Raw genomic sequence first — 26,846 nt, 5'->3', positions numbered from 1 at the left:
AATATTGTAAGGTGGATCAGACAAAGGAGATGCTAGTGCTTTCGTACAAGATTTCATCAGATGAGATCTTGGAAATTACCCTGCCAGAATGATATGAGACTGGGTAATTTTATAAGAGTTATGTCACTTCTTTAAAAAAAAATCTTTGCACCAATTAGCAATTAAGCAAAAGAGTGCAGAAGGCAGCTGGTCCCTGACTGGTATGCATGCAAATGGAGAATGTAAAAGGAAGAAGAGGAGGAAGGGGTGGCCAAAATTGGCTACTTTGATTAAAGAAAAGAACATAAGTACTTTTGTTTCCACATGGAGACCACTTCTGAACTTGCGTGCTTGATGTGGAAAAGAACGAAACTTTGATTTGGGGGTTTTATCAAGTAGATTGATAGATCTTTACAGAAATGGCTTGTTCATATTATTATGAAAAAAGAAAAAGTTGTGATTTGATATTAATGCTTTATTTAACAGAGAGAGGGGGAGGTCAATGTTTCCTTTTCTTTCTTTTTTCTTTCTTATCTTTCCTCTCTTCTCTTCCCCATTTTCACCCCTACTGCTTTTTTATTTACTTTTGTATTTTGCATTTTACAATATGGTATAACTCAATAAAAATGTTAGGCTACTGATTTTTGCTTATTTCTATGTGCAGTATCCCTATTACCCATCGAACAACATCGCATTTTGCATCTTTTCTATGCGATTCAATTCTCTTGATTCTTTGCTGAAGGCATTTTGTATTATTTGCTGCCAGGCATCTAAAAGTCTCTCTTGCTCCCATTTGGGATCGAGTGAATCCAGTTCTCAAGGCTTGTGATGAAATAAATTCTTGCCACCGCCAACGTTACAAACCAACAGAGAGAGCTCTCAATCGCTTTCCATCCAGCAGTGGGTTTCACATTTTGTTACCACCAGTTCACTGCACGCTTCGTGGGCATACACGCCCCTTCCACACATGCGCCAGCCTCAAGAATGGCATAGAGCCAGGACAGGTGGGCAGGCCCACCCACAATTTCCGCTACCAGTTTGGGCACACCGGTCTGAACCGGCTGAATACTACCTCTGTTTCCATCCCAACTAATGCAAACAACGCTTGTCAACAAAGAATCTGCTGCAAAATTAGATGCACTTCTTCTAGTAAAGGCAGTAAAAAGTGTTATGCACTTTTTAATAAGTAGCTTGCAGTGCTGATGCAAAAAAACATGCAAGAAAACAGCTGTGTCTCTTGGATAATCAAGTCTCAGGAAGCTTGTCTCTCTTTTTTGGTATAAATTACTACTGCAGGAGGCAGCAACTAAGCTTAATGTTTTTCTTACGCTCAAGAAATTTTTACTGGTAGAGTATATAAAAAACAGAACATTTTTAGCTGCTATGTCACTAATAGCACTGATCTCCAAAATGTTTTCATTTAAGTTAGTTTTTTGTAAAATGCAACGTATTCTAAATTTAGGCTGAACTCCCATTCCCATTTACGTGTGAAGAAGTCCGTTAAAGTTATAAGTATGCCGAGGCATGCATTGTTGAGGAATGTTTGCCTGGAGAAGTAGACTATTTATATTTATTTCTATAATGTATATCCCATATGGTTTTCCCAATCGTCTTCTACTCTGAGAATACTACGCCAAAGAGCACTTGGAACTCTTACACCTCTGAGCTGTTGCTTCCATCCCCAAGATTAGCTGCCAATGTCTCATCTTCCTTCCACCACAATCACTTCCTTTCCCGTCTTCCTACCCCCTATATATTTGTACACACAAATACACACCAGCGGTGGGATTCAATTTTTTTTACTACTGGTTCTGTGGGTGTGGCTTTGATGGGCATGGCATGGGTTGGTGGGCATGGCAGGGGAAGGTTACTGAAAAATCTCCATTTCAGTGGTGAAATCTATTTTTTTTGCCACCAGTTCTGTGGGCGTGGCTTGGTGGGGGTCATGTAACTGGGTGGACATGGCCAACTTTTTTTTTACTTTTTAAAGCATTTTATAAAGCATTTGCCGATTAGGGCAAATAGGCAGGAAATAAATGCTTTTTTTAAAAAAAGGGCTTCCGACGATCACTCACAGGTGATCTGCACGATCGCCGGAAGCTTCCTCCCCCCCACTTTTTAAAGCATTTCTTTTCCTGCCTATTCACCTGAACCGGCAGGAAAAAAATGCTTTAAAAAGCATTTTTCCAATGATTGCGCGGATCAGCTGTGAACCACGCGATTGTTGGAAGAGTTTTTTCCCCACTTTTAAAAGCATTTTTCCCCCCGCCTGTTCAGGCAAATAGGCAGGAAAAAAATGCTTTAAAAAGCAAAAAAAAAAAGCTTCTGACAATCACGTGGCTCACAGCTGAGCTGCTTTTTTTTACTACCGGTTCACAGAACCTGGGACAATCGTCCCTACCAGTTTGACTGAACTGGGAGGATTTCACCCCTGCTCCATTTCCTCCCGATCAACTGGGACTTGGGAGGCAGAGAATAGATGGGACAAGGGACAGTCAGAGGTGGTATTTACTGGTTCTCCGAACTACTCAAAATTTCTGCTACCAGTTCTCCAGAACTGGTCAGAACCTGCTGAACACCACCTCTGATTCACACACAAACACATATATACACTTCTTTTCTTCAAACCACTGGAAGCTTAGCAGAACCTACTTTGCACTGTTTGGATAGAACAGTGGTTCCCAAACTTGGCAACTTTAAGACTTGTGGACTTCAACTCCCAGAATTCTCCAGCCAGCAGAGCCACAAGTCCACAAGTCTTAAAGTTGCCAAGTTTGGAAACCACTGGGATATAAAGAGGAACTAATTTGAAGGGTGCCGTATCTCCTCCTCTCCACTGGGTTCTGCAGATCAAATCAACTCTATTATGGTCATTGACCAGCCTTTAAATAAAAGAGTATGGTAAAAAGGGGAATAGTTTAACAGCAATTTGTTATTGCGGAAGGGAAAAACAATAGGACAATTAAGAATATCTCTAATTAAAAGTTTTGCACAGTTGTAAAATGCAAAGATATGCCCTGCAGTTACCAGGATTTGGGGAATCTGCAAGAATCATGGCTTGAAGACATCTGGTGATATTGGAAATGGAGAAAGACTCAAGGTTCAATAAATATAAAATAAAACAAATCTCAGTAACCAATGTAATCGAGGTAGTCCTTGACTTACAACTACAATTGGGCCAAAAATTTCTGTTGCTAAGCACAACCGTTGTTCAGTGAGTTCTACCCCATTTTATGACCTTTCCTGCCACATTTCTTAAGGGAATCACTGCTGTTGTTAAGTTAGTAGCAAAGTTGTTAAGTGAATCAGGCTTCCCCATTGATTTTGCTTGTCAGAAGGTCCCAAAAGGTGATCACATGAACAAGAGACACTTGCAACTGTCACAAATATCAGTCAATTGCCAAGCATCTGAATTTTGATTTATAATGCCTTGGTAAGGCCATACTTGGAATACTGCATTCAGTTTTAGTCGCCACGATGTAGAAAAGATGTGGAGACTCTAGAAAGAGTGCAGAGAAGAGCAACAAAGATGATTAGAGGACTGGAGACTAAAACATATGAAGAACGATTGCAGGAACTGGATATGTCTAGTTTAATAGAAAGAAGGACTAGGGGAGACATGATAGCAGTGTTCGAATATCTCAGGGGGTGCCACAAAGGAGTCAAACTATTCTCCAAGGCACCTGAATGTAGAACAAGAAGCAATGGGTGGAAACTAATCAAGGAGAGAAACAACTTAGAACTGAGGAGAAATTTCCTGACAGATAGAACAATTAATCAGTGGAACAGCTTGCCTCCAGAAGTTGTGAATGCCCCAACACTGGAAGTCTTTAAGAAGATGTTGGATAGCCATTTGTCTGGAATGGTATAGGGTTTCCTGCCTAGGCAGGGGGTTGGACTAGAAGGCCTCCAAGGTCCCTTCCAACTCTGCTATTGTATATTGATAATGTGACCATGGAGATGCTGTGATGGTCATGAATGTCAAAAATGGTCATATGAGTCACTTTTTTCAGGGTCGTTGTAACTGTGAACAGTCACTAAACACATTATGGCTGATACAGCTTGAAAAGCTTAGAAAGTCACAATAAATGTTTTCAAATTGCAATAGGTGGGCGTAGCAGGGGAGTAACCATTCAATACACAAGTACTTTGCTTTCCAGTTCCTGTCCATTAGATACTCAGATGGTAGGAATGCACAAAACGTGATCTCAACGTGGGAAGAGTTTTCCTACAATTCCCATCCTCACCCTTTTTCTTTATTATAGTTAAGGCATCCCACTTTTCCTTTTAATTCAATGTCTTGGCCAGCTCTTTACTCACCACAATCCATGCTCAATGCATTTTTATGAGTTATTATACTGATTGGGCACCAGATTGGTTTCTGTAAACAGTTTTGTTGCATGCAAGACTTAAATTTGGACTGCAAATGCACAAATAATTCTGGATCGCAGCATTTGATAATCTCAAACTATTTGTGGAGCAAAAGGAATTTAAACTAAGACCCTGCTGCTTTCTCTCCCAGTAAGTAAATACAGCCAAATAGATGCCCAACTGTTGCATGCAGAGGTTTTCATGAATACATAAGAATGAGGAGATGAGGTCTTGAGTTGTTTTTTTTCTGTTTTTTTTAGAAAGAAGACAGAACCATGGTAAATTGAGAGCTCTTCCCCTGATAAGTAACTATGGTATCAACATATCCACATAGCAACTTTTTTTTACCGCACACCACAACATTGGCTTCATTTCATCTCCAACCCGCGAATAAAGCAAGATTAAATTATCCTTAGCTGTGTAATTAGCAATGCTGGTGCGGAAATAGTGTTTGCCATTTAAGCCGACGGCATCCAGTGTAACCATTAAACAATATACCAAGCTAAACTAGAATAGCATGAAAATAGTAGAATTGGATCAGCCTCTCTCTTCTGCTTCCAGAACCCAGCACGGAGGAATCAGGAAGTTGTTTTTTGTATCATGCATCTTTTAAAAATTTTTATATCTTACTAGCTGATAACCCGGCATTGCCCGGGTATTTATTGTCTGATAAGGAGCCATTGAGAAGGGCCTGTCTTCCTCCTACTCCCATGCCCATCATTCCTGCCCCCTCCCTTCCCCCTCCCATGCGCTTCTCTTTCCCACCCGGTCTACGATGCTGGCACTTTGCCCCAAATCCATCAGGTGCTTCCCCATTGGTCCACTGGAGGGTTCACAGTTGGCTTTCCAGAGGAAGCTGCGAAGGAACTGATATCATAAACAATTGCCACTCTAGGACGCCTCACTCGCTCTTCTTAATGAGCCAAGCATTACAGAGTTATGCTGAGACAGACATGTAAAAAAAAATAGAATAAAGAAGAAGAAGAAGAAGAAGAAGAAGAAGAAGAAGAAGAAGAAGAAGAAGAAGAAGAAGAAGAAGAAGAAGAAGAAGAAGAAGAAGAAGAAGCACTAACTCCAGGAGTGGGCTGCTTCGGGAGAACCTGTAGCTAACATTATGGCTGGTTTGGAGAACCTCCAAATCCCATTGCAGGCTGGCCCCGCCTATCCCACTCCGCCTCTCCCACCCCTCCCAGGAGTCTTCATGTGGCCCGTTTTGGATGCGAGATAAGTGCAGAGGCTTGGGGAGGGGGAAAATCAGGTTCCTGGAAGTTCCAAAAGACTTAAAACAGGCCTGTTTCTGGTCTCCAGAGGGCCTCCGGAGCCCGGGAGAGGCAGTTTTTGCTCTCCCATAGGCTTGAGGAATGCCTCTGGAGCCTGGGGGGGGGTGAAAATACCACCCTACCCCCCCACCGTGGTGCAGAAGGCTGACTAGGTCACGCCCACCATGGCCATACCCACCCAGCAACTGGGCAGAGAACCGTTGCTGAAATTTTTGAAGCCCATCCCTGACTAACTCTTCAATGGGGAAAGGCCTTGAGATCAACTTATACTGGAATTTTCCAGTTAGACCTGATGCAAAGAACAGAACCCCCGGAGACACCATCACATCAAAATATCCTTGTGAATGCGCCAATAGTCCCATTAAAAGCTCATTTTTCCTTCCTCCGTTCAATGGCTCCCATTAGACCTAGCAATTGCTATCTCATTTAAATTCAGGCCTTCCATCATTACTGCTCACATATGTCTTACCCACTGCATTTTGTTAGATCATGACACATGTAAATATTTTGTTGTCTAATGCAACAAAAACAGAAAATCCCTCAGTCACGCCGATGCTTCTTTTTAAAAAAAAAAAAAAAAACCAGCCACACCCAATAGTCCACACAAGAGAAGATCTTTTTATGGTCTGCCCTGGCAATAAAATACAGTTTCCTCCTTGCAGTGAATGTCTGCAATTCTGCGCTCTTAAACAATCTCAAAATTCAAGTGTTTGGAAACCCTCCAATGTGAAATGCAAATACCTGTTATTTAGAACCCAGAAATGCTTTTTGCAAAAGTTTGAAGGCATTTTGATTCCAGCGCTTGGGTTATAATGACTGTTGTCCATCATGGCAAAGCTGCTTTCTCGCCAGGGATCTTTATTGTTTCTTTCTTATTACACAGTATGTCCATTCTTTGGTATTCATTTCCTGAAGAAGATTACTTTTCAGTATCAAACTTCGCTAAAGGGCCTTTTTCATGCCAAAGTCTGTGCGAGTTCACATTTGCAGCAAAGAAGGGCGATTTTCCAGTCATTGCAGACTGTGAAGAAAAAATATGATATCTGCTAAAGCTCTTCTTTCTTTTCATATCGACTGCTGTTTATGATTGCAGACTGTGCTTACCTTCGAACCATGAGGACCCTTTGCAATGAAACACAACACTAAGAAAAACTTGGCTGGTTGGGGGTTTTATTTAAGAAAAGCCAAGTTCCAGCCAGTTTTTTTTTCTTGCCAAAGGCCTGTAACCTCTTTGGAGTGAACATCAGCCCAATTTCGAGTCAACTTGTGCAGATTTATGGACTTTATATTGAAAATCGAGATGGCTTAAATAAACAGGATTTAAGAGGAATAAGCTGAGCCGTCATTTCTGCTAGATGAGAAAGGAACTTAAAGAGATAGGAGAGTTATCCCCCCCACCCCAAAAAAAAGGCAGAAAAGAGAGGGAATCATGGAAGAATGTAGTGATGATGATTAAGCAGGTCCTCCTGGTGTCAAAAATCAGAGGAAGTTGTAAATATCACATCTGCAATATGTTACTTTAGAACATGTCCAAGGACCAAAAAATTTAGAGTCATGAAAAATGATGGGATGAAGGTTATGATAGACAGGCTGAACATCTCACTTTATATGGTCTGTTTGAAGGACTACCAAGTCCAAGACTGATTAAAGATAAACAGAAGGAATCACAGTAGGCTTGAACTACTTTTCAACCTGGGTACCAGGTTCAAGTGATATAATATACTAGCTGATAACCCAGTATTGTCTGGGTATTTATTTATTGGGGGGAAATGTCCGGACCAAATGTAATTTCTAATGTTGGATTTTCCCCCTTACCAGAGGGAGCCCCCTTGTGGAGTACTGTGAAGCCATTACCTTGGCAACTCCACTGTGCTGTACAATAGAAGCTATTTTATGGCAGTACAGTAGAAGTCATATGAAGGCACAACAGGCTGTATCGTAACAGAACACACAACCTGAGAGGTGTTAGGGGTATCTTACCCCACAAAACACACACACACACACACACACACACACACACACACACACACACATTAGGCTACCTGCTCTTTCTTTTCTATGTTGGCTAGTTATAAGTACAATTATACTTCTTAATCTCTGGTTATAACATAGCAATAGCACTTAGAGTTACTGTATATACCGCTTCACAGAGCTTTACAGCCCTCGCTAAGCAGTTTACAGAGTCAGTATATTGTCCCCAACAATCTGGCTCCTCATTTTACCCACCTCGGAAGGATGGAAGGATGAGTCAATCTTGAGCCTGGGGAGATTCGAACTGCCAAATTGCAGGCAGCCAAGTATCAGCAGAGGTAGCCTGCAGTATTGCATTCTAACCAGTGCACCAATATAACTCTCTTCTTTCTGTAATCTATCCTGCCTAATCATCAAACCATAAATCATAAATTCAGTTTTTTTTCTGTTTTACACAGAAAAGTCCATAAGATGTTTCCAATCAGCAGTGAATGTAGATCTTTTCTCTAATCAAAGAAGTCAATTTTGCCACCTCAGCAAATTCTATCATCCTCATCAACCATTCCTTTATTGTCAACTCTTTCCATCTCTTTGCCGATAATAATCTCGCTGCAATTATCATATACACAAATCAGATCCCATGGCTGCTTTTCAACTGTTTGTCCATCAATCCCAAAAGAAAACCCTCTGGTCTCAATTGTCTATTAATTTTTGATATCCTCTGAATCAATGTGTATATTTGAAACCAAAAGTTTCTAGCATTTTTACATATCCACCAAATATGCTAAAATATCTTATTGTCCACATTTGCAACATAAATTTGAAGTGTCTCTATACGGTCCATTCTAGAAAATTTCTCTAGTGACATAGTACACAGCTGATCCTCAATTGCATATCTCTTTGAAATTCCTCCTAGACCATAGGTGGGAAATGATAGACCCTTTATGACTTGTGGACTTCAACTCTCAGAATTCCTGAGCCAGCTGGCTCATGAATTCTGGGAACTGAAGTCCACAAGTCATAAAAGGGTCATCATTCCACACCCCTGTCCTAGACGTACAGCTCCAGCTCAAGGAGTAAGTCATGGCAGCCATGGCTTAGAAAGCTTTACATAAATTCATATTGTGTGGTAGTTGCGCCAACTCCTGGACCAGTCATTGTTGTAGTTATTTTTGTCTCACATTGGAGGTTTGATTATTTAATTACTGTTAGACCTCCAGAGTGACAGAAGTGAGACAGACTGCCACATAAATCAAATAAAAAAATAAATCCTATGATTGCATTAATAAGCATCACATATCATCAGAACATAAATCATCACACATCCCATAAACCAGTGGTGAAAATCAATTTTTTTTTACTAGTGGTTCTGTGGGCATTGCTTGGTGGGCATGGTGTGGCTTGGTGGGCATGGCTTGGTGGGCATGGCTTGGTGGGCGTGGCACGGGAAGGATACTGCACAATCTCCATTCCCACCCCACTCTGGAGCCCGCCATTTGCCGGTTCTCCGAACTACTCAAAATTTTCACTTCCAGCTCTCCAGAACTTGTCAGAACCTGCTGGATTTCACCCCTGCCATAAACCTCTAATAAACCAACACCTTAGTGTCCAAATGAGGGTTGGAAAAACCAAACTCAAAAGCTTTCCTAAATACTGTATCAGGAATAAGGATGTAGATCCTATATTTGATAGGAAGATATTGCACAGGCATTGCTTTGACAGGAATTATTTAAATAAAAATACAAAACTAAAGATTTTATACCATTCTATACCCTACAATGAATGTTTCTGCATTGGCGGAGTAGCAGAGGTAGAAGCCCTGGCTCACATCATATTTTATTATTGTCTGTATACAGGGACGTGCAGTGAGGTTTATGGCTGGTGAGGTACTGACACAGTGGTGGGTTTCAAATTTTTTTAGACTTGTGGACTTCAACTCCCAGAATTCCACAGCCAGGCATGCTCAGTTCCGATTTAAAGTGACAGCATTTGTTTTTCTCCTTTGCAAAAAAGTTTCCTTCATTCTTTTTCTTCTCCCTCCCCCCTCCTTCCTCCCTCTCTCCCTCCCTCCCCCCCTCTCTCAAACAGACATATGCACACAGAGAAGTTGGATTGGACTATCTCTCCTACCCCCTTCCCTCTCTCACTCACTCTCTCTCAAACAAACACAAACACAGAAGTTGGATTGAATATATTTTCCAATGGCTTGAAAGCAGCTTCCTCCCCTGACTGCATGTCCCTGCCTGTCTCTCTCTCTCTCTCTCTCTCTCACACACACACACACACATACATACATATACACAAACACAAACACACATACACACATGCATACTGTATTTTTCAGAGTATAAGACACACTGCCCCCCCCCCGAAAGAGGCTACCCACCAGGCCCCACCCTTTGGCCTCTGTGCATCCTCTCAAACGGAGCTTTTGGAGGCTGCAAATGACCCCGATGGATGCTGGTAGGCAGAGGCAGAATTATTTTTCTTATTTTCCTCCCCAAAAACTAAGGTGCGTCTTATACTCTGTAGCATCTTATTCTCCAAAAAACACTGTATATATCTGCTTTGAAAGTTTCTTTCTTCTTTTTTGTACTTCAGAAGACTTCATTAATTGTATTCCTTTGTTCTTCCCGATATATTGGTTGGCTGTGGCTGTTCACTCAATTACAGATGCCCCACTGATTCTGATTATCTTTAAAGTGGAAGCATACAACCAATGACCCCTCCCCCCAGTTCAGTTGCAACCCCTGTTGTACGGCTTCAGGCCTCCAGAGTTTATTAATGTTTAGTAATTCTTAGTGTGACAGAAAGGTTTCCACTATAATATACATGGGGCGGGGGTGGGGGAATCATATTGAATGTATTTAATTTAGTTTAAATTTTAACTTCAGTGCTGTACTTTATCCAAGTGGTCATACAAAAGGGAAGAGATGTAGGCAAACAAACCTTTAAAAAAAAAAGCGTAGAAGATGTATAGCATACAAAATTACAGTCAAGATTCATTTTAGAGTTCAAATCCGGAATCAGCAGCAAAGGGTGGTTAGAACTGGTCAAATCTCACCGTTTCCAGAAAGTTTGCATAAAGCTTAAAACCAAGTTAGGCTATCACAGAAATTATTTTGACATTTGATACATCTGGGCCAATGTATTTGGCTTTGCTTTGTTTCTCCCAGAAGTTCCTGGTCTCCATCCAAATGTAGTTAGTTCTGCTTAAATTGATTTGCAGGTGCTTAGCTATCTTGAAGCAGAGTCCTCTCAAGACCAGCAGTTACCAAGTAGACCTTTACACCCAAGAAGTTGTCCTGGACACTCTTGCTGTCTGACTACAGTTTGCAAACTGGATCCGTGTCTCAGAAGCTCCATTTCAACCGGCAACGTGCAGGACAAATGTTGCAGAGCCTTTGTGGTTGTTCGTAAGGGTGAATTCCTAGTTTCGAGATTTGTTCGTAAATGCTAGGAGGTGGTTATTGCATATACAATACAATACAATACAATACAATACAATACAATACAATACAATACAATACAATACAATAGCAGAGTTGGAAGGGACCTTGGAGGTCTTCTAGTCCAACCCCCTGCCTAGGCAGGACACCCTATATACCATTTCAGATTTCGAACATTCGCTAAAGGAGCACTCGTAGCATGGGGATTACCCGTATTTGGACAAGTTTAAATCTCCCCTATATGGGCATAAGTTTCCACTTTTATTTCAAGATCAGTTCTTCTTTTTGGCAGTTTTAAAGGAGAGCATACATCTACAATATCCAAAGTCCACTGTTGTGATGTAAAAGTATAAAATGTCTATGTAGATTCCCATCATCCAGGTCATGGTTGGCCCGTTTTTCAAAAGGCAACTGGACTTTGTTTTTTCCTTTGAAGACGTTTCACTTCTCATCCGAGAACTGAAGGAGTTTCTTGAATGAGAAGTGAAACGTCATCAACGAAAAACAAAGACAGTCCAGTTGAAAAAGAACCTTTGGGAAAAGTATGAAAGGAATAGATATGGGGAACCTTTTTTTTCTATGAAATGATATTAACTCATAACTACATAAAAGTCTCAAAAAATAGTTTTGCAGTCAATGACAAAATTAAATGGAGGCAAGACCTATGTATGTGAGTTTTGCATTGCTGTAAAGCTGTATGTGGTGTGCACAAGCCACTTTTCTTCTTCTCTCTCTACGATCCCACAGGAACTTATTTTTATCCTGTTTGGGGACCCTAAGAAGGCTTACGCAAAGGTCTCCTCAACCGCTCATACGGATACATATAGAGAAAAATGCAGCCATAATCCTCTTGCATAAAATAAAAATGAAACCAAATTAGCCCAGAGAAAATCAAGATGGAGAAAACAATTCCAATGAAAAAGAGGATAAAGCATTAGTAGCTCAGCAAAAGTTTACAAGAGAGAAACTCATCGGTGTCCTTCCCTAATACAGTACATGGGAATATGGAGAATTTCTCAATTTTTAGGATTTCACCAACAAGGCATTATCGACAAGAGAGAAAGCCATAGTCTTATTTTCCATTGCAGCTCAGACAGTGAGATGGATCCTGACCTAAGACTCCAATGTTGAAGGCAGTGCCGAGGTGGCGCAGTGGTTAGGGTGCAGTACTGCAGGCCACTTCAGCTGACTGTTATCTGCAGTTCAGCGGTTCAAATCTCACCGGCTCAAGGTTGACTCAGCCTTCCATCCTTCCGAGGTGGGTGAAATGAGGACCCGGATTGTTGTTGGGGGCAATACGCTGACTCTGTAAACCGCTTAGAGAGGGCTGAAAGCCCTATGAAGCGGTATATAAGTCTAACTGCTATTGCTATTGCTATTCAAGCACTTCTTTAAATACATTGGTCCCCAACTATGTAGGTCACAGTTAGCAAAACGTTATTCTTTCAAACTAGAAGTCCAACATTGTGGCCAACATATTGCCCATCCTTGATTTGAGGGTTTGTAGGTAAAAACTGGTATATCAGTAAATACACAATGAGTTCATATGATTTCCTGTCTTGTAAAATGATGTCACAAATCTCTATATGAAGCAGTGACGTGCGGTCAGCTTTAGCCCAGGTGAGGCACTTTTTAGACTTGTGGACTTCAACTCCCAGAATTCCACAGCCAGGCATGCTCAGTTCCGATTTAAAGCGACAGCATTTTTCCCCCTTGCAAAATAAGTTTTCCCATTCTTTTTCTTCTCCCTCCCCCTCCTTCCTCCCTCTCTCCCTCCCTCCCCCCTCTGTCAAACAGACACATGCACACAGAGAACGTGGATCCCTCTCTCATTCACTCACTCTCAAACACAAACACAGAAGTTGGATTGGATATATTTTCCAAAGGCTTGAAAGCAGCTCCTCTGCCATACCCCCCTTCCCCTGCTGCCTTCCGATCAAACTTTTTGAATTCCTCCCCCCTCCCCACATGCACCTTTTCCATCTGTTTCAGAGACTATTTCAACTCTGCTTCTCCCTGCCCTGCCCTGCCCTCCCCTCTTGAAAAGCCAGAGCTCTGTCAGACTGAGCTAGTTGCTCCCAGAGAACTCTAAAAAGCCTCTAAAAATGCCCTCTACAGGAGGCAAGAGAATATGTGCCTCATTTGCATAAGGAATTCTTTGCTTGTTAACCCTTGCTTAACTCTTAAAAGGCGAAAAATTCCTTATGCAAAAGAGGCCCCTAGTTCTCTGGCCTCCTCCTAGTTAATACTGAGAGCAGACACCAAGCCACTGTGACTTGAAATCTGGTAGGAACTACCCTGGCTTTAATTATTTTAAGAAAATTATTTAAAATCCTTTCCTTTCCCTGAGGACACTGGTGAGGCCCCGCCTCCCTTGCCTCTAGTGACTGCACGTCCCTGATATGAAGATAGTAGCATCAGAGTAGGAGAAGTTAAACGACGAAGGATTTTTTAAAAATAACTCCCTAATGACACTTTTCCATTGATTTTTTAAATTTAAAAAAGCACTCTTTTTCAAACCATATGGCGAGCATGATCTATAAAACCTCTCACGTCACCTAACAATCTCTTGTTAACATATGGTCTCTTAAATGTAGATGTTCATCAGCCTGACTTTTTTTAAAGCTAATAGTAAAATATGTCTAAATCTGAAACAGATGCCCATGTCCACCTAGGGATAAATGTATTACACAGACAAAATCAGGTTCAAGTGGAGCTAGTTTTAAAAAAAAAGACCGCAAGCATGTGGCATACACCTGCTTCCTAACTCTGGAGCAATACAAAAGTATATATTTTTGCCATTTACAACCTGCAGAAATTCTGCAAATGTTTATGAAAATAACAATAAACTGTGTCAAATTGCTTTTAAATGAAAGGCAAAAATATGGTAGGTAAGTCACGAAGCAATGCTTGCTTGAAGTTTCTTTTTTCTCCTTTCTATCTAAAATAGTATCCTCCATAGTATATTATGGTTCAGTGGAATGGATGTGCCATTGGGAGACCTAAAGCAGTGTTTCACAATCTCAGCAACTTTAAGATGTGTAGACTTCAACTCCCAGAATTCCCAGGTCAGCAATTTCTGAGATTGAGAAACATTGACCTAAAGGACCAAGATGGAGACAGCTCTTTCCAAATCTATTTCAGTGGATATTAAGAAGTGACATTGCCTTGATGAGGGGACAATCAATTAATCAACCTACCAACCAACCAAGCAACCTACCAACCAAACCTATAGTTATTCAAGAAATTATTCTATCAATAGATCATTTATTGCCAAAACAAATAAACCAGGCAACTTTTTATACCTGCTTTTTCAAAGATTTTCAAAATTATATTAACTGGCTGCCAAATAAAAATATTTCCTCCACCTCCTTAGTAAATAAGTGCTACCAAAACTGGAGCAAAATGTGTTCTTCAGTTCCAGCCACTTATAGTCCACCCTTCAACATGTGAGCTAGGATTATTTATCTGATCAGATGAATATCCAATGATCAAGCCAAATAATGAGGATTTCGGTGTGGGAATAATGTCATGTGGATTGCCTCTGGTCTGTATGCTGCTATTACAGCCTGTTAACATGCAACTGAGAATTGAAGTTTTCGTTCCTTTTCAATTTTGAGTTCTCCTGGCTGAGCCATGGAAAATTCATAAAACTCTTTTACTTTATAATTTTGCTATAAGAATTACAGCTAGCTAACCCTATAGGTATGCATCCCACCTTGGCTGCCAGGGCAACACCTTAAGCAACCAATACAGTCCAGATAAAAAAAGGGGAGGACATGACTAAATTTGATTGAATTTAATTAGAATTAAATGCAATGAAAATACCAACCATATCCCACAGAGTTCCACTTCTGTGATATTAGTTGGACGCTGTTTCTAGAGAGGTTCGGGGGCCCTATCCAGAGTTATCTGAATGGAGAGGGCAAAAGGTCACAATGACTACTACAATAATGTGATCAAAGACCCACACAAGAAAAGGAAAGGCTAGGATTTCATAATGCAATCACCACACAATTTTTGGTACCTGTGCCCACTCTTCATAAATGCCTCCAGTCCTACTTGAAGTAGAGAGATTGTGCCCCTTTCTCTAATTACACCATTAAAGCAGTGGTGGGATTCAAATTTTTTTACTACTGGTTCTGTGTGCGTGGCTTGGTGAGCGTGGCATGACGTGGTGGGTGTAACAGGGAAAGGATTCTGCAAAATCCCCATTCCCTCCCAATCAGCTGGGGCTCAGGAGGTAGAGAATAGATGGGGGCGGGGCCAGTCAGAGGTGGTATTTACTGGTTCTCCGAACTACTCAAAATTTCCACTAACGGTTCTCCAGAACTGGTTAGAACCTGCTGAATACCACCTCTGCACTAAAGGTAAATGTAAAGGGTTCCCATGTGCAGCTGTGTCTGACTCATCTCCATTTCTTAGCTGAGGGAGCCAGCATTGTCCAAAGATATTTCTGTGGTCATGTGGCTAGCAGGACTATATGTAGAGGTCAGGGGTGGGTTTCAACCGGTTCGCGGCGGTCCCTGCGAACCGGTTGGTCACCAAACCCGGAAGTAAGTAACTTCTGGGAACGGCGAAGGGCCCACCTGTGCCCGCGCGCACCCGCGCGCCCACGCCCACTCCTTACCCGGTTTTGTCGAATTCTGTGCTTCCACGCATGCGCAGGACGCATACAGCGCCTGCGCGATCCTCCAGGAGCAGCTGGAGCATTGCACAGATGCTAGTACGCATGTGTGCGATGCATGCATGCGCGAGGACGCCGCGCGCGTGCGCGAGGACGCCGCCGGCCTCGTTCCAACCGAACCGGTTGGAACGGGGCGAGAAACCCACCCCTGGTGGAGGTGCATGGAATGCTGTTACCTTCCCACTGAAGCGGTACAATAGATAAAGGATGCCTATTTATTTACTCACATTGGCATGCTTTTGAACTGGTAGGATGGCAGGAGGTGGGGCAAGTAACAGGGTTGCCCCATAACACAGTACCCTGGATTTTGAACCTGAGCAGTCAGCTTTTCAGCTGACAAGCTCAGTGTCTCTAACCAGTGAGCCAGTTCAATTGCACCATTATGCTGGCAATTACTTGGATCAGCAACAGATTAGGATTGAAATAATATTGCAGCTACCTAGTTGCAGATCTAATCCATCCCATTCTAGCACTCCTTTGTCTCTGTCCATTCTTTTTTTCTGTGTTTCTTACCTAATTGGAGTCAGAAATAGTTAAACCATGTGGGTTCCCACTCATGATTGCATCTGAGCAGCAATGTAATCTGGCTGGCTAGATTATTCTGACATCGATACCCTATTTATAATCATTCTTCGCACAGGGCAAGCCTCCAAGCAAACTCTAAATAAATTCTTGGAATACATGGCACTTCAGCAAACACAATAGTCTGCATATTTGATTTCCTTATTCAAGCTATGCATATGTTCTTTAATTTCATGCTTCACAATCGAACACAAATACATACTGAATTTCCAACAGGGTCCCCGTATGTTACAGTATATCCATAACAGAATTATACTTCAAGTATTCAGTGGGAAATGTGACCAATATGTACAGAAGGGAAATTGACGTGGAAATCCAGCACAGGAAGCGATATTATGAGTTTGAACAAACCCTTTATGAAATTATTGGGGCCCCCAAAAGGTGTTCTTGCTGCTGTGCTTCTAATTTCAAGTTATGTACACATTCCAGGATAGAAATGATTGCAGAGTTTTTAAGAGTTATCGTTAGCATTAACTTTCCCTTTTTTCTCTTTATTAGGTTACAGATTCATCTTTGCAAGAAATCCTAGACTATGTTTGGGCTGAAAAAGAAAAAAAAATTAATGTGCTCACAGTGATTGATTGATTTGCCTGAGAGGTGTAGTCAGAGGATAGTAACTATTATAGTTTGAATTATTATTTCATAATCTTTTATGTCAATGTCTTTAACCTCGGTTGATGAACTTACATTGTCTGCTTCACAATAATTATGCACCAGTTTGAGCAACCATTATTGGAATATGAGATTGTGAGGTTGTTTTTTTTAAGCTGCCAAGTATTGCTCATGAGTTTTTGATGAACACAGCAACTTGCAGTTTATGAAAATCATGTCCGATTTTGCATTGCTTTATAAATCACCAGATCTCGCTGCTTTAGCAGAATAGGGAAGATAGTTAGAGATGATTCACACCCTGGTCAGTGTCTCTTTGCACTTCTACTATCAGGCAGAAGGCATCAAAGTATAGCCAGCTGAACAAACAGGTTTAAAGATAGTTTCTGTCCTTGGGCTGTGAGACTTTTAAATACAACGACAATCACTCCATGCACCCGCTAGTTTTTTCTTTTTCTTTCTTTTTTTGTTTCTGTTATAATTTTGCACCAGTGAGGTTAAAACCAATTTTGTTGTATTTAAGTACAATGACAATAAAGATTATACTTATACTTAATATGCGGATTTTTCCTGCCTTCCCAACATGCACACAAGACAACTTTTAATTTTAAAAAAACCCTCCAAAATGGGGTAGGGGGAATGAGAGGGAGATCAAGAGAGCATGTGGTGTGGTAAAGACCTTCAAACATCTTTCCCCATCCATAGACCTCAAAAATGAAAAATGGTCTCACATAAGCAGGCCAGAGAGTGCAGTAGATATGTCAGCAGATTAAAATCCCTTGCTTTCTGGAGGTGTAGTGTTTCTCTATCTTATGAACTGTTAGCATTTATTGTACGGAATATGACTGATTTAACGTTTTATTTTAGACTGGCATATGTATATAGTTTTTATAACTTTTTCTTTTAAAAAGCCATATAGTCAGGGATGGGCTGCTACAGGTTTGCCCATAGCTAACGTTATGGCTGATTCGGAAAATCTCCAAATCCCACCCCTGGCTGACTCCACCCACCGCACCCAGGAATCGCCACATGCCCTGTTTTGGATGCGAACAGAGGTGAGTTCCTACCAGTTCAGACTGGTTCAACCATAGGTGCCGCCATCTTGTTTTTTGCTTCTGCACATGCACAGAAGCATTTTTTTTACTGTGCATACAGGCATAACGCGCATCAAGTGCACATGCAGCGCATCCCTGAGTGAACTGACAGTAGGAGCAGCCGGAACCCACCACTGGATGCAAGGTAAATGCAGGGCCCATGCAGAAGTTCGGAGAGGGGGAAAAACAGCCCTCCAAAGTTGCAGAAGGCTGGAAACGGGCCCATTTCCGGCTTCCAGGGAGGCTCCGAAGCCTGGGGGAAGCAATTTTCGCCCTCCCGGAGACTCAAAAAAACCCTCCAGAGCCTGGGGAAGGTGAAAACACCCCCCCATGGTTCTAGAGGCCAATTAGGCCACACCCATCCAGCATCCGAGCAGAGAATCCATTGCTGAAATTTTTGAAGCCTGCACCTGCATATAGTAAATCTAGGATGTTATTTTATATATTGATTTGTACCTTCAAGTCAGTTTTTAACACTTGATGACTGCCTGTCTGGACAAGTTCCTGCAGTTTTCTTCTTAAGATTTTTGAAATGGTTTACCATTACCTTTTTTCTAGGGTTGAGTGAGGAGGACTGGCCGAAGGTTACACAGTTGGGTTTGTCTCTGACAGTGAGGTACTAGAACTCACTGTCTCCTGATTTATAAACTGACGCCATGATGATGACTGGTTGCATTACCATACACCAGACTGTCTCTTAATTAGTTAATAAGGATTGCTGGTTTATAAAGATTTGTACTTACTGAATGTACAGAATATTCTTCAATAGAAGTATATAGTTTAGAGAAGAGACATATGACGGTGATGGTTGGTCGCAGAATCAGCCAGATTTTTAATTGGGATTTGCCATTTTTATTGACCTATCAAGTTCTTCCCAAGGACTTGGCATAGGCAGATGTTGTCTGATAGCATTAAAAGTATTGTTGCTGGATGTAAGCTTTTTCCAAAGAATGTTACTTTGGGCAATTGACTGATGGGGTTATTTTTATTTTTTAATCTATTTGTATCCCACTTTTATTATTTTTATAAATATGTTAAGGCAGTGAACATACCTAATGTTCCTTCCTTTTCCTATTTTCCTCATAACAACCACAACGCTGTGAAGTGAATTGCGAGAGAGAGGGGGGAGGGAGGGAGGGAGGGAGGGAGGGAGGGAGAGACTGGCCCAAAATCACCCCGCCAGCTTTCAATTTTTTTTATTATGGTTCACCACACAGTCAGACAGATGTTAAGATTGAATTCAGCATCTTTATCCATCTATCTGGACCTGGGATAGGCAGATGTTGATGTTTTGTGCTGTTAGAGGTATCGTCACAGGATGCAAGCTGTTCCAAGTAAAGCTGCCTTTTGCAATTGACTGATTGTGAATTTGCCAATGCCGATAACGTTCAAGTGGTGCTCCAGTAGTTTTGGGATTACACTCAAGGCACTTATTACTATTGGAACTACCTTTGCTTTCTTTTGCCACAGGCGTTCTATTTCTATTTGCAGGTCTTTGTATTTTCACAGTCCTTTCTCTTCTTTTCTGCTGCTGCTGCTATTATTATTATTATTGTTGTTGTTGTTGTTGTTGTTGTACAATTGTATCACAGCGGCCAGTTGTTTCGCTGGATTTGGCATTGGTTACTAGTCGGGCCCCACCCAGGGGCCTAGGACGTCGTAACGTATTTTCGTAATATGCGTGCAGATCCAAGCAGGGCGGATTTTTGCATTTGACTGATGGTGATTTTGTCAATTTTTAACTGTTTTAAATGTAATTCCAGTGCTTTTGGTATAGCACCCAGTGTGCCAATTACCACTGGAGTTATCACTGCTGGTTTGTGCCATAGTCGTTGAATTTCAATTTTTAAGTCCTGGTATCTTGCGATTTTTTCATGTTCCTTCTCGGCGACCCTGCTATCACCTGGTATTGCAATGTCTATGATTGTGACCTTATTTTTCTCAACCAGTGTGATGTCTGGTGTATTATGCACCAGTATTTTGTCGGTTTGTATACGGAAATCCCACAAGATCTTGACCATCTGATTTTCGGTGACTTTTTCAGGCTGATGTTCCCACCAGTTTGTTGCTGTTTTAATATTATAATTTTTGCACAAATTCCAATGGATCATTTGTGCTACTGAATTGTGCCGCAATTTATAATCAGTCTGTGCGATTTTTTTACAGCAGCTGAGTATGTGATCAACAGTTTCATCAGCTTCTTTGCAAAGTCTGCATTTGGCATCATCAGAGGATTTTTCGATTTTGGCCTTATTGGCATTTGTGCGGATAGCTTGTTCTTGCGCAGCCAGGATTAGTGACTCTGTTTCTTTCTTTAATGTACCTGTTGTTAACCATAACCAAGTTTGTTCACTGTCCACTTTATCTTTTATTTTTTCCAGAAATTGGCCATGCAGTGCTTTGTTCTGCCAACTCTCCATTCTTGATTTTATCACATCTTTTCTGTATTCTTGTTTCGTCTGTTGGGCCTTCAGTAGATTTTTGTTCTTTACTTCGATTAATAGATGTTCTTGACTTTCTTTTAAATAATCTGCCAGTGCATGTTTTTCTTCTTCAACTGTTTGCTTCACTTGTAATAATCCTCTGCCACCTGATTTTCGGGGCAGGTACAGTCTATCAGTATCACCACGTGGATGTAAACTGTAGTGCATTGTCATTAGTTTCCTGGTTTTTCGGTCCAAAAGGTCCAAATCAGCTTGTGTCCAGTTAACTATACCAGCTGTGTATCTTATAACTGGTATTGCCCAGGTATTTATGGCCTTGATTGTATTTCCACCATTCAATTTAGATTTCAAAATTTTCCTAACTCTGTTGGTGTACTCTCGCCTGACAATAGTTTTTACTTCTCCATGCTTGATGTTATCCAACTGTAGAATGCCTAAGTATTTGTAGGCTTCATTTTCTTTGCATTTAATTAATTGGCCATTGGGCATTTCAATTCCCTCACATGCAGTGATTTTGCCCCTTTTTATGGATACAGTGGCGCATTTTTCCATGCCAAACTGCATTGCAATATCGGTGCTGAATACTCGGACTGTGTTTGTCAATGATTGGATTTCTATTTCTGACTTTCCATAGAGTTTCAAATCATCCATATATAGTAAATGCGAAATTTTTTCAGCTTCTTTGGCTGTTTGGTAGCCTAATTTCATTTTTTTAAAGATTACTGATAGTGGGATCATTGCGATGATGAAGAGAAGAGGTGAAAGTGAATCACCCTGGAAAATTCCTCGCTTGATATTAACCATTCCGTAGATCTCATTCCCTACTGCCAACTCAGTTCTCCATTGTTTCATCGCCTTTTCAGTAAAGGATGTAATATTTTTGCTAATGCCAGTTGTTTCTAAGCATTTTATGATCCAACTATGTGGCAGTGAGTCAAATGCCTTTTTGTAATCAATCCAGACCATATTCAAGTTTGTTTTTCTGTTCTTACAATTTTCTAATATCATTTTATCAATTAGAAGCTGATCTTTTGTGCCCCTGCTCCTTCTTTTGTTTCCTTTTTGCTCTACTGGCAAGATGTTGTTTGTTTCCAAATAATCCATCATGTTATCTGCAATAATGCCTGTGAGTAATTTGAAGGTTGTTGGCAAGCATGTTATTGGTCTGTAGTTTTCAGGTGTTGTTCCTTTAGTTGCATCTTTCTGAATCAAGTATGTTTTTCCAGTTGTCAACCATTCATCAATTTGGTCCTTTTGTAAAATTTCATTCAGTTGCCTGGCCAATATTGCATGTAAACTGGTCAGATATTTGAGCCAGAAACCATGTAATTGGTCCTTTCCAGGTGATGTCCAATTCTTTACCCTTTTTACTCGATTTTTGACCATCTCAGTTGTTATTTCTAATACTTGCATTTGTTTGTTGCCAATGCTTTTCTCAAAGTCATGTATCCACTTTGCTTCCTTATTGTAGTCCTTTGCATTTTCCCACAATTCTTTCCAGAATTCAACTGTGGCCTGCTTTTCTGGTTTTTCACTTTTGGTGTCACCATTCACATTCACCATTTGATAAAAATGCCGTTGGTCTAATCGAAATTGCTTATTTTGTTTATATTGGATGATTCGTGCCTCATATCTTTCAATTTTTCTAGCTGTTGCTGTTATCTGCTGTTTTACAATCTCTATAACTTCATTGATGTTTCTTGTATCCAATCTATGTCTTCTGATTAGCCGATCTATGATTTTGTTGTTTTTAAGCCGTTGCTCATGCATGCATTCTCAAGTTCTATTCCATAATCTTCTATAACCTTGCCTGCTTTGGTTGCCATTGTTGCACATTTGTCAATTCCAAACTGCATACCAATGTCTTGGTTAAATTCTTTTGTGCTTTCAATTAATAAATTCAGTTCAGCTTTTGTTTTACCAAACAGCTTCAAATCATCCATGTACACCAAGTGCAAAATTTTCAGTCCTTCGTACCCATAGTTCATCTTCTTTAAAATGATTGTCAGTGGTAGCATTGAAAGTATAAAAAGTAGGGGTGAAAGGGAATCGCCCTGGAAAATGCCTTATTTAATTTCAACTTCACCCAGTACTTCTTCATTAGCTATAAGCTTCATTTTCCAGAGGTTCATTGAAGTTTCCATGAATTTTTGTATGTTGCTGCTGATGCCAAAGATTTTCAGGCATTTCTTGATCCAGCTATGGGGAACTGAATCAAATGCTTTCTTATAGTCTATCCAAGCCATGAACAGATTGGTTTGTCTTTTCTTTGAATTTTTAGGATTAGTTTGTCAATCAGCAGTTGGTCCATTGTTCCTCGTGAATTTTTGCAGCATCCTTTCTGTTCTACAGGAAGCAAGTTATTTCTTTCCAAGTATCCATAAATTTGGTTTGCAATGATACCAGTAAGGAGCTTGTATGTTGCTGGCAAACAGGTGATAGGCCTATAGTTTCCATGATCCTTTCCTTTTTCTTTATCTTTTTGGATCAAAAATGTCCTTCCATCCATTCATCATTTTCAGGTGTTTTTAAGATCTGGTTCATTTGGGCTGCCAATCTTTTGTGCACACTTGTAAGTGCCTTTAACCAGAAGCCATGTAATTCATCTGGTCCAGGTGCATTCCAGTTCTTCACTTTTCTTGACTGTCTTTGCACCATTTCTTTTGTTATTTTCACATCTTCCATTTTATGCACTTTAATAGAATCCTCAATCTGTTTGATCCATTTTGCATTTCTGTTGTGCTTCTTGTTGTTTTCCCACAAATTCTTCCAGAATTTCAGAGCTTTCTCTTTATCAGGCTTTTCATTTGTTGTTATTCCATCTCTACTTTCTAAGCTCTTATAAAACTCGTCCTGATTTGCTCTGAACTGTGAGTTTTCCTTGAACTGATTTACTCGGTTTTCATATCTTTTAATCTTTTCAGCAACGGCAACAACCCTCTGCTTCAGCTGTTATTGTTGTTGTTGTTGTTGTTGTTGCAATTTTATTTAGTTATTGATCAAATCCAATGATAATAAAATGACTCGACTATCAAATGTTAATATTAAGCAGCATCTACAATTGTCTAAAAACCATATCAATATAATAAGAGAGGAACAAAGGCAGGCAACAGGAAGAAGCTTGGAAAGGAGAAAAAATCACTGGAAAAGCAATCATTTTTGGTGAATAGCTGGATATTTTTTGGTTTGGAACCCCTAAAATTTACTATAGAGTAGAACATAAATCGATTAAAAGCCATACATTGTTCAAGAGGTACAAACCAACTTAAACAAAGTTGAGAAGTTGAAAAAAGGATAGAGGATCCTATTTAGTTCAGCCCATTTTCTTCTAAATCTGATCATCCCAATCTGCATTAATCCAATCCCTGCAATTATCAAAACCAGACTGAAAGCTGGTGAGGCTTGCTGGATTTGAAAGAGTTAAAAGAGTCCTGCATACAAGACAGTATTAAATGATACTTTACCTGCAATAGCAAACTTAATACTTCCAATTTTTCTCTTCAAAAGTCTTTTTCATTAAGTGCAAATGCTTTATATGCCAAGCTTCTCGTGGGCTCCCATTTCAAATGTTGCTGTTTGGGGCTTGTGAATGGAGAAGTGCTGGATGGCTGACAGACAAAATACCTTAATACCCTTCAACTGGAGCCAGGGAGCAGCATCCTGAATTAGCCCAACAACTCACACCTTTCGTCTCCAATGGCTGGAGAAAAAGTGGAAGAAACAATTCCATCAAACTAAACTAGCAGCACATTTGAATTAAAAAGCAACTTGTCTGCCTAAACTGTGTCTCTGTTGTGTGAGCAACTGCCTGAAAGCTGAAATCTACAGATTAACAGAGTTGGAAGGGACCTTGGAAGGGATCTTGGAGGTCTTCTAGTCCAACCCCCGGCCCAAGGAGGAGACCCTACATCTGCCTCTACCTAGGATCGAACTCACAACCTTCTGATTGTGAAGCAAGAACTCCACCTCTAGGCCACAAATTATGGAAAAGAAAGGAAAGGAAGGGAGGGGAGGGGAAAGAAGGGGAGGAGAGAGAAGGGAACAGAATGGAATGGAATGAAGGGAAGGAAAGGGAAGGGAGGGAAGGAAGGGAAGGGAAGGAAGGGAAAGAAGGGAAAGAAGGGAAAGAAGGGAAAGAAGGGAAGGGAAAGGAAGGGAAGAGAACAGAAGGGAAGGAAGGGAAGGAAGGGAAGGGAAGATTGAAAATCGTTTGTTCAGAATGGTATAAGGTTGCCTATCTTTGGCAGAGGGTTAGACTAGAAGACCTCCAAGATCCCCTCCAGCCCTATGATTCAATGATTCTAGATTTGCCTGCATGGTCCCTTCATCCCGGGTCTGCTCTCTGCCCATCCTTCTCCCTATCAGGCCTCAGCCAGTGGTAATGGCAAAAGCATGTGAGGGAGCCCGCTGACTTCTTGACCCTCTGTTCATTTTGTAAGATGTCACGAGGATGCCAAATGCGAAGCAGAAGCTGTCAAGGATACACGGAGCTCTTGAACGAGGCCATAATCTGTAATCCAAAGCAGAAGGAGACTCTGGGGAGCCATTTGTCTTCCCGAAGAAGCTTTGTGAACTGCTTTTTAGTATCAGGTGCATCGTCTTGAGAAACCATCCTCACATTCCAAAAAAATTAGTTTAATGTTCCCACATAAAAAGAAACTGGCCAGGTGGAAAGATATTAGAGGAGATACATGGGTCTGTGGAACTAAAAAGATCTGTATGCTGCTGGAAAAGATTTAGGCAGAAAGGTATCAACAGGCCAGTTAATATGTAAATCGCAGCTATTTGCAAATGTCTAGTAAAAAAATGCATAGAAAAAATTAGAAAACATAGATTGTGTGCAAAACTACATTCATTTGCATTGCCTAAAAATAACAGTGGTCACTGCAGTGGGTAGATTTGATGTGATCTTTGACAGCAGTACAAAGCTGCTGTCAGGGTTCCAAATAGCATCCAAAAGTAAATCAGAGTCCAAGGCAAAATATTGCTCAAAGTTCCAATTTATTAAGTGAGCCATGTTGGCACATCTGGGAAAACCCGCATCTGAAAGCTTTCCGGTTTCCCCCACCCAGTTGAAAGTTCAAGATCTTGCCCCCAGACCCACAAGCCCATCACATGGTCCAATCTTCCACTGCCATGCTGGCAGTTTCACCCATCCAATTCCTGTCAGGTGCTGAGGTGTGAAGACAAAGGATGGCCTTGGCTTTCTAGAAAGAATTTTGTTATGGCTACGCAGCATCTAACTCCTACAAGCCCCCCTCTCATTTTCCCACAATAAAAAATGCATAGTAGAATGATAGAAAGTGTGGCAGGCCAAAGATCCAAAAGAAAAGATGGCTGCAGGCCTGACAGCGTTTTTCCTCTTGTGTTCTTAAGCAAAAAGAGTCTGGTATTCTGGACAATTCCACTTTCAAGTTGTCCTTGGAAAAATAGAAGGGACAGATCAGGGGTGGGTTGCTGCTGGTTTTACTACCGGTCCACAACCCGCACATGTGTGCTGTTCAATGTAAATTGTTCTTTGTGCATGCGCAGAACAATTTATAATGAACTGCACATGTGCAGTCACTAAAAACCAAAATGGCGGTGGCCCAGCAGCGGCGTGGGAACCTGTTCAGGGTGTGGCGGGCCAGGGTCGCTGTCAGTTCTGCAACCCAAGCCTGAATTCCACTACCGGTTTGGCCAAACTGGGCCGAATCAGGGGCAACCCACCTCTGGGACAGATGGATCAATTGTTCCCCATATTGGTGCATGTAACCTTCTTCAGTGATTTTGACTGTTTTTTAAGAAGGCATTCGAAACACCTTAGGCTATATCTAAATCAAAACAAGACATGTGTTTAAGTTGAGTGGGACTTCACTTCTGTAAACATATGAAAAAGTAACAGCCACAAAAGAGAACAGAAATCGCTTTTCCCTTTTAACAGAATTTAAGATAGATTTCAATTTACCTGACAGGGCATTTGCTAGATAAAGTAACCCATGTCAAGATGGCATTTCCTTGCCTGTTTCATCATGACAAGTGGCTAACACATGTTTCAGGCCTCCGATATCTTCAAGCTCGATTAGGAGTGTCAAAAGTTCTGCCATGACTCAAAAGCCATGTGTATCAGGTTGGCTACAGCAGCAAGACAGTAGGTCCAATCAAACCTGGGACAGGGGAAGAGAGAAACTAGGAGGCATGTCAACCTGGAGGAATTAATGCGAAAAGTGCAACGTTGATAAAATTTAACTTTTTCCTCTGTCAATTTAGTAAACACCCCTGGGCCTTCCAGATAACATGTGTGACTGAAGGCTATTTTCCAAGTCAAGCCATTTAGCAGACAAGCTTTTTTTTTTTTTTTTGTATTCTTGTCTCATCTTAATGCATTAAGCTGTATAAAT

The sequence above is a fragment of the Thamnophis sirtalis genome, unplaced genomic scaffold, assembly GCF_051295495.1.
Source record: "Thamnophis sirtalis isolate CommonGarterSnake01/CBP01778 unplaced genomic scaffold, rThaSir2_p1.2 scaffold_5, whole genome shotgun sequence".
NCBI classification, from domain to species: Eukaryota; Metazoa; Chordata; class Lepidosauria; order Squamata; family Natricidae; genus Thamnophis; species Thamnophis sirtalis.
This window is presented reverse-complemented; position numbering follows the sequence as displayed.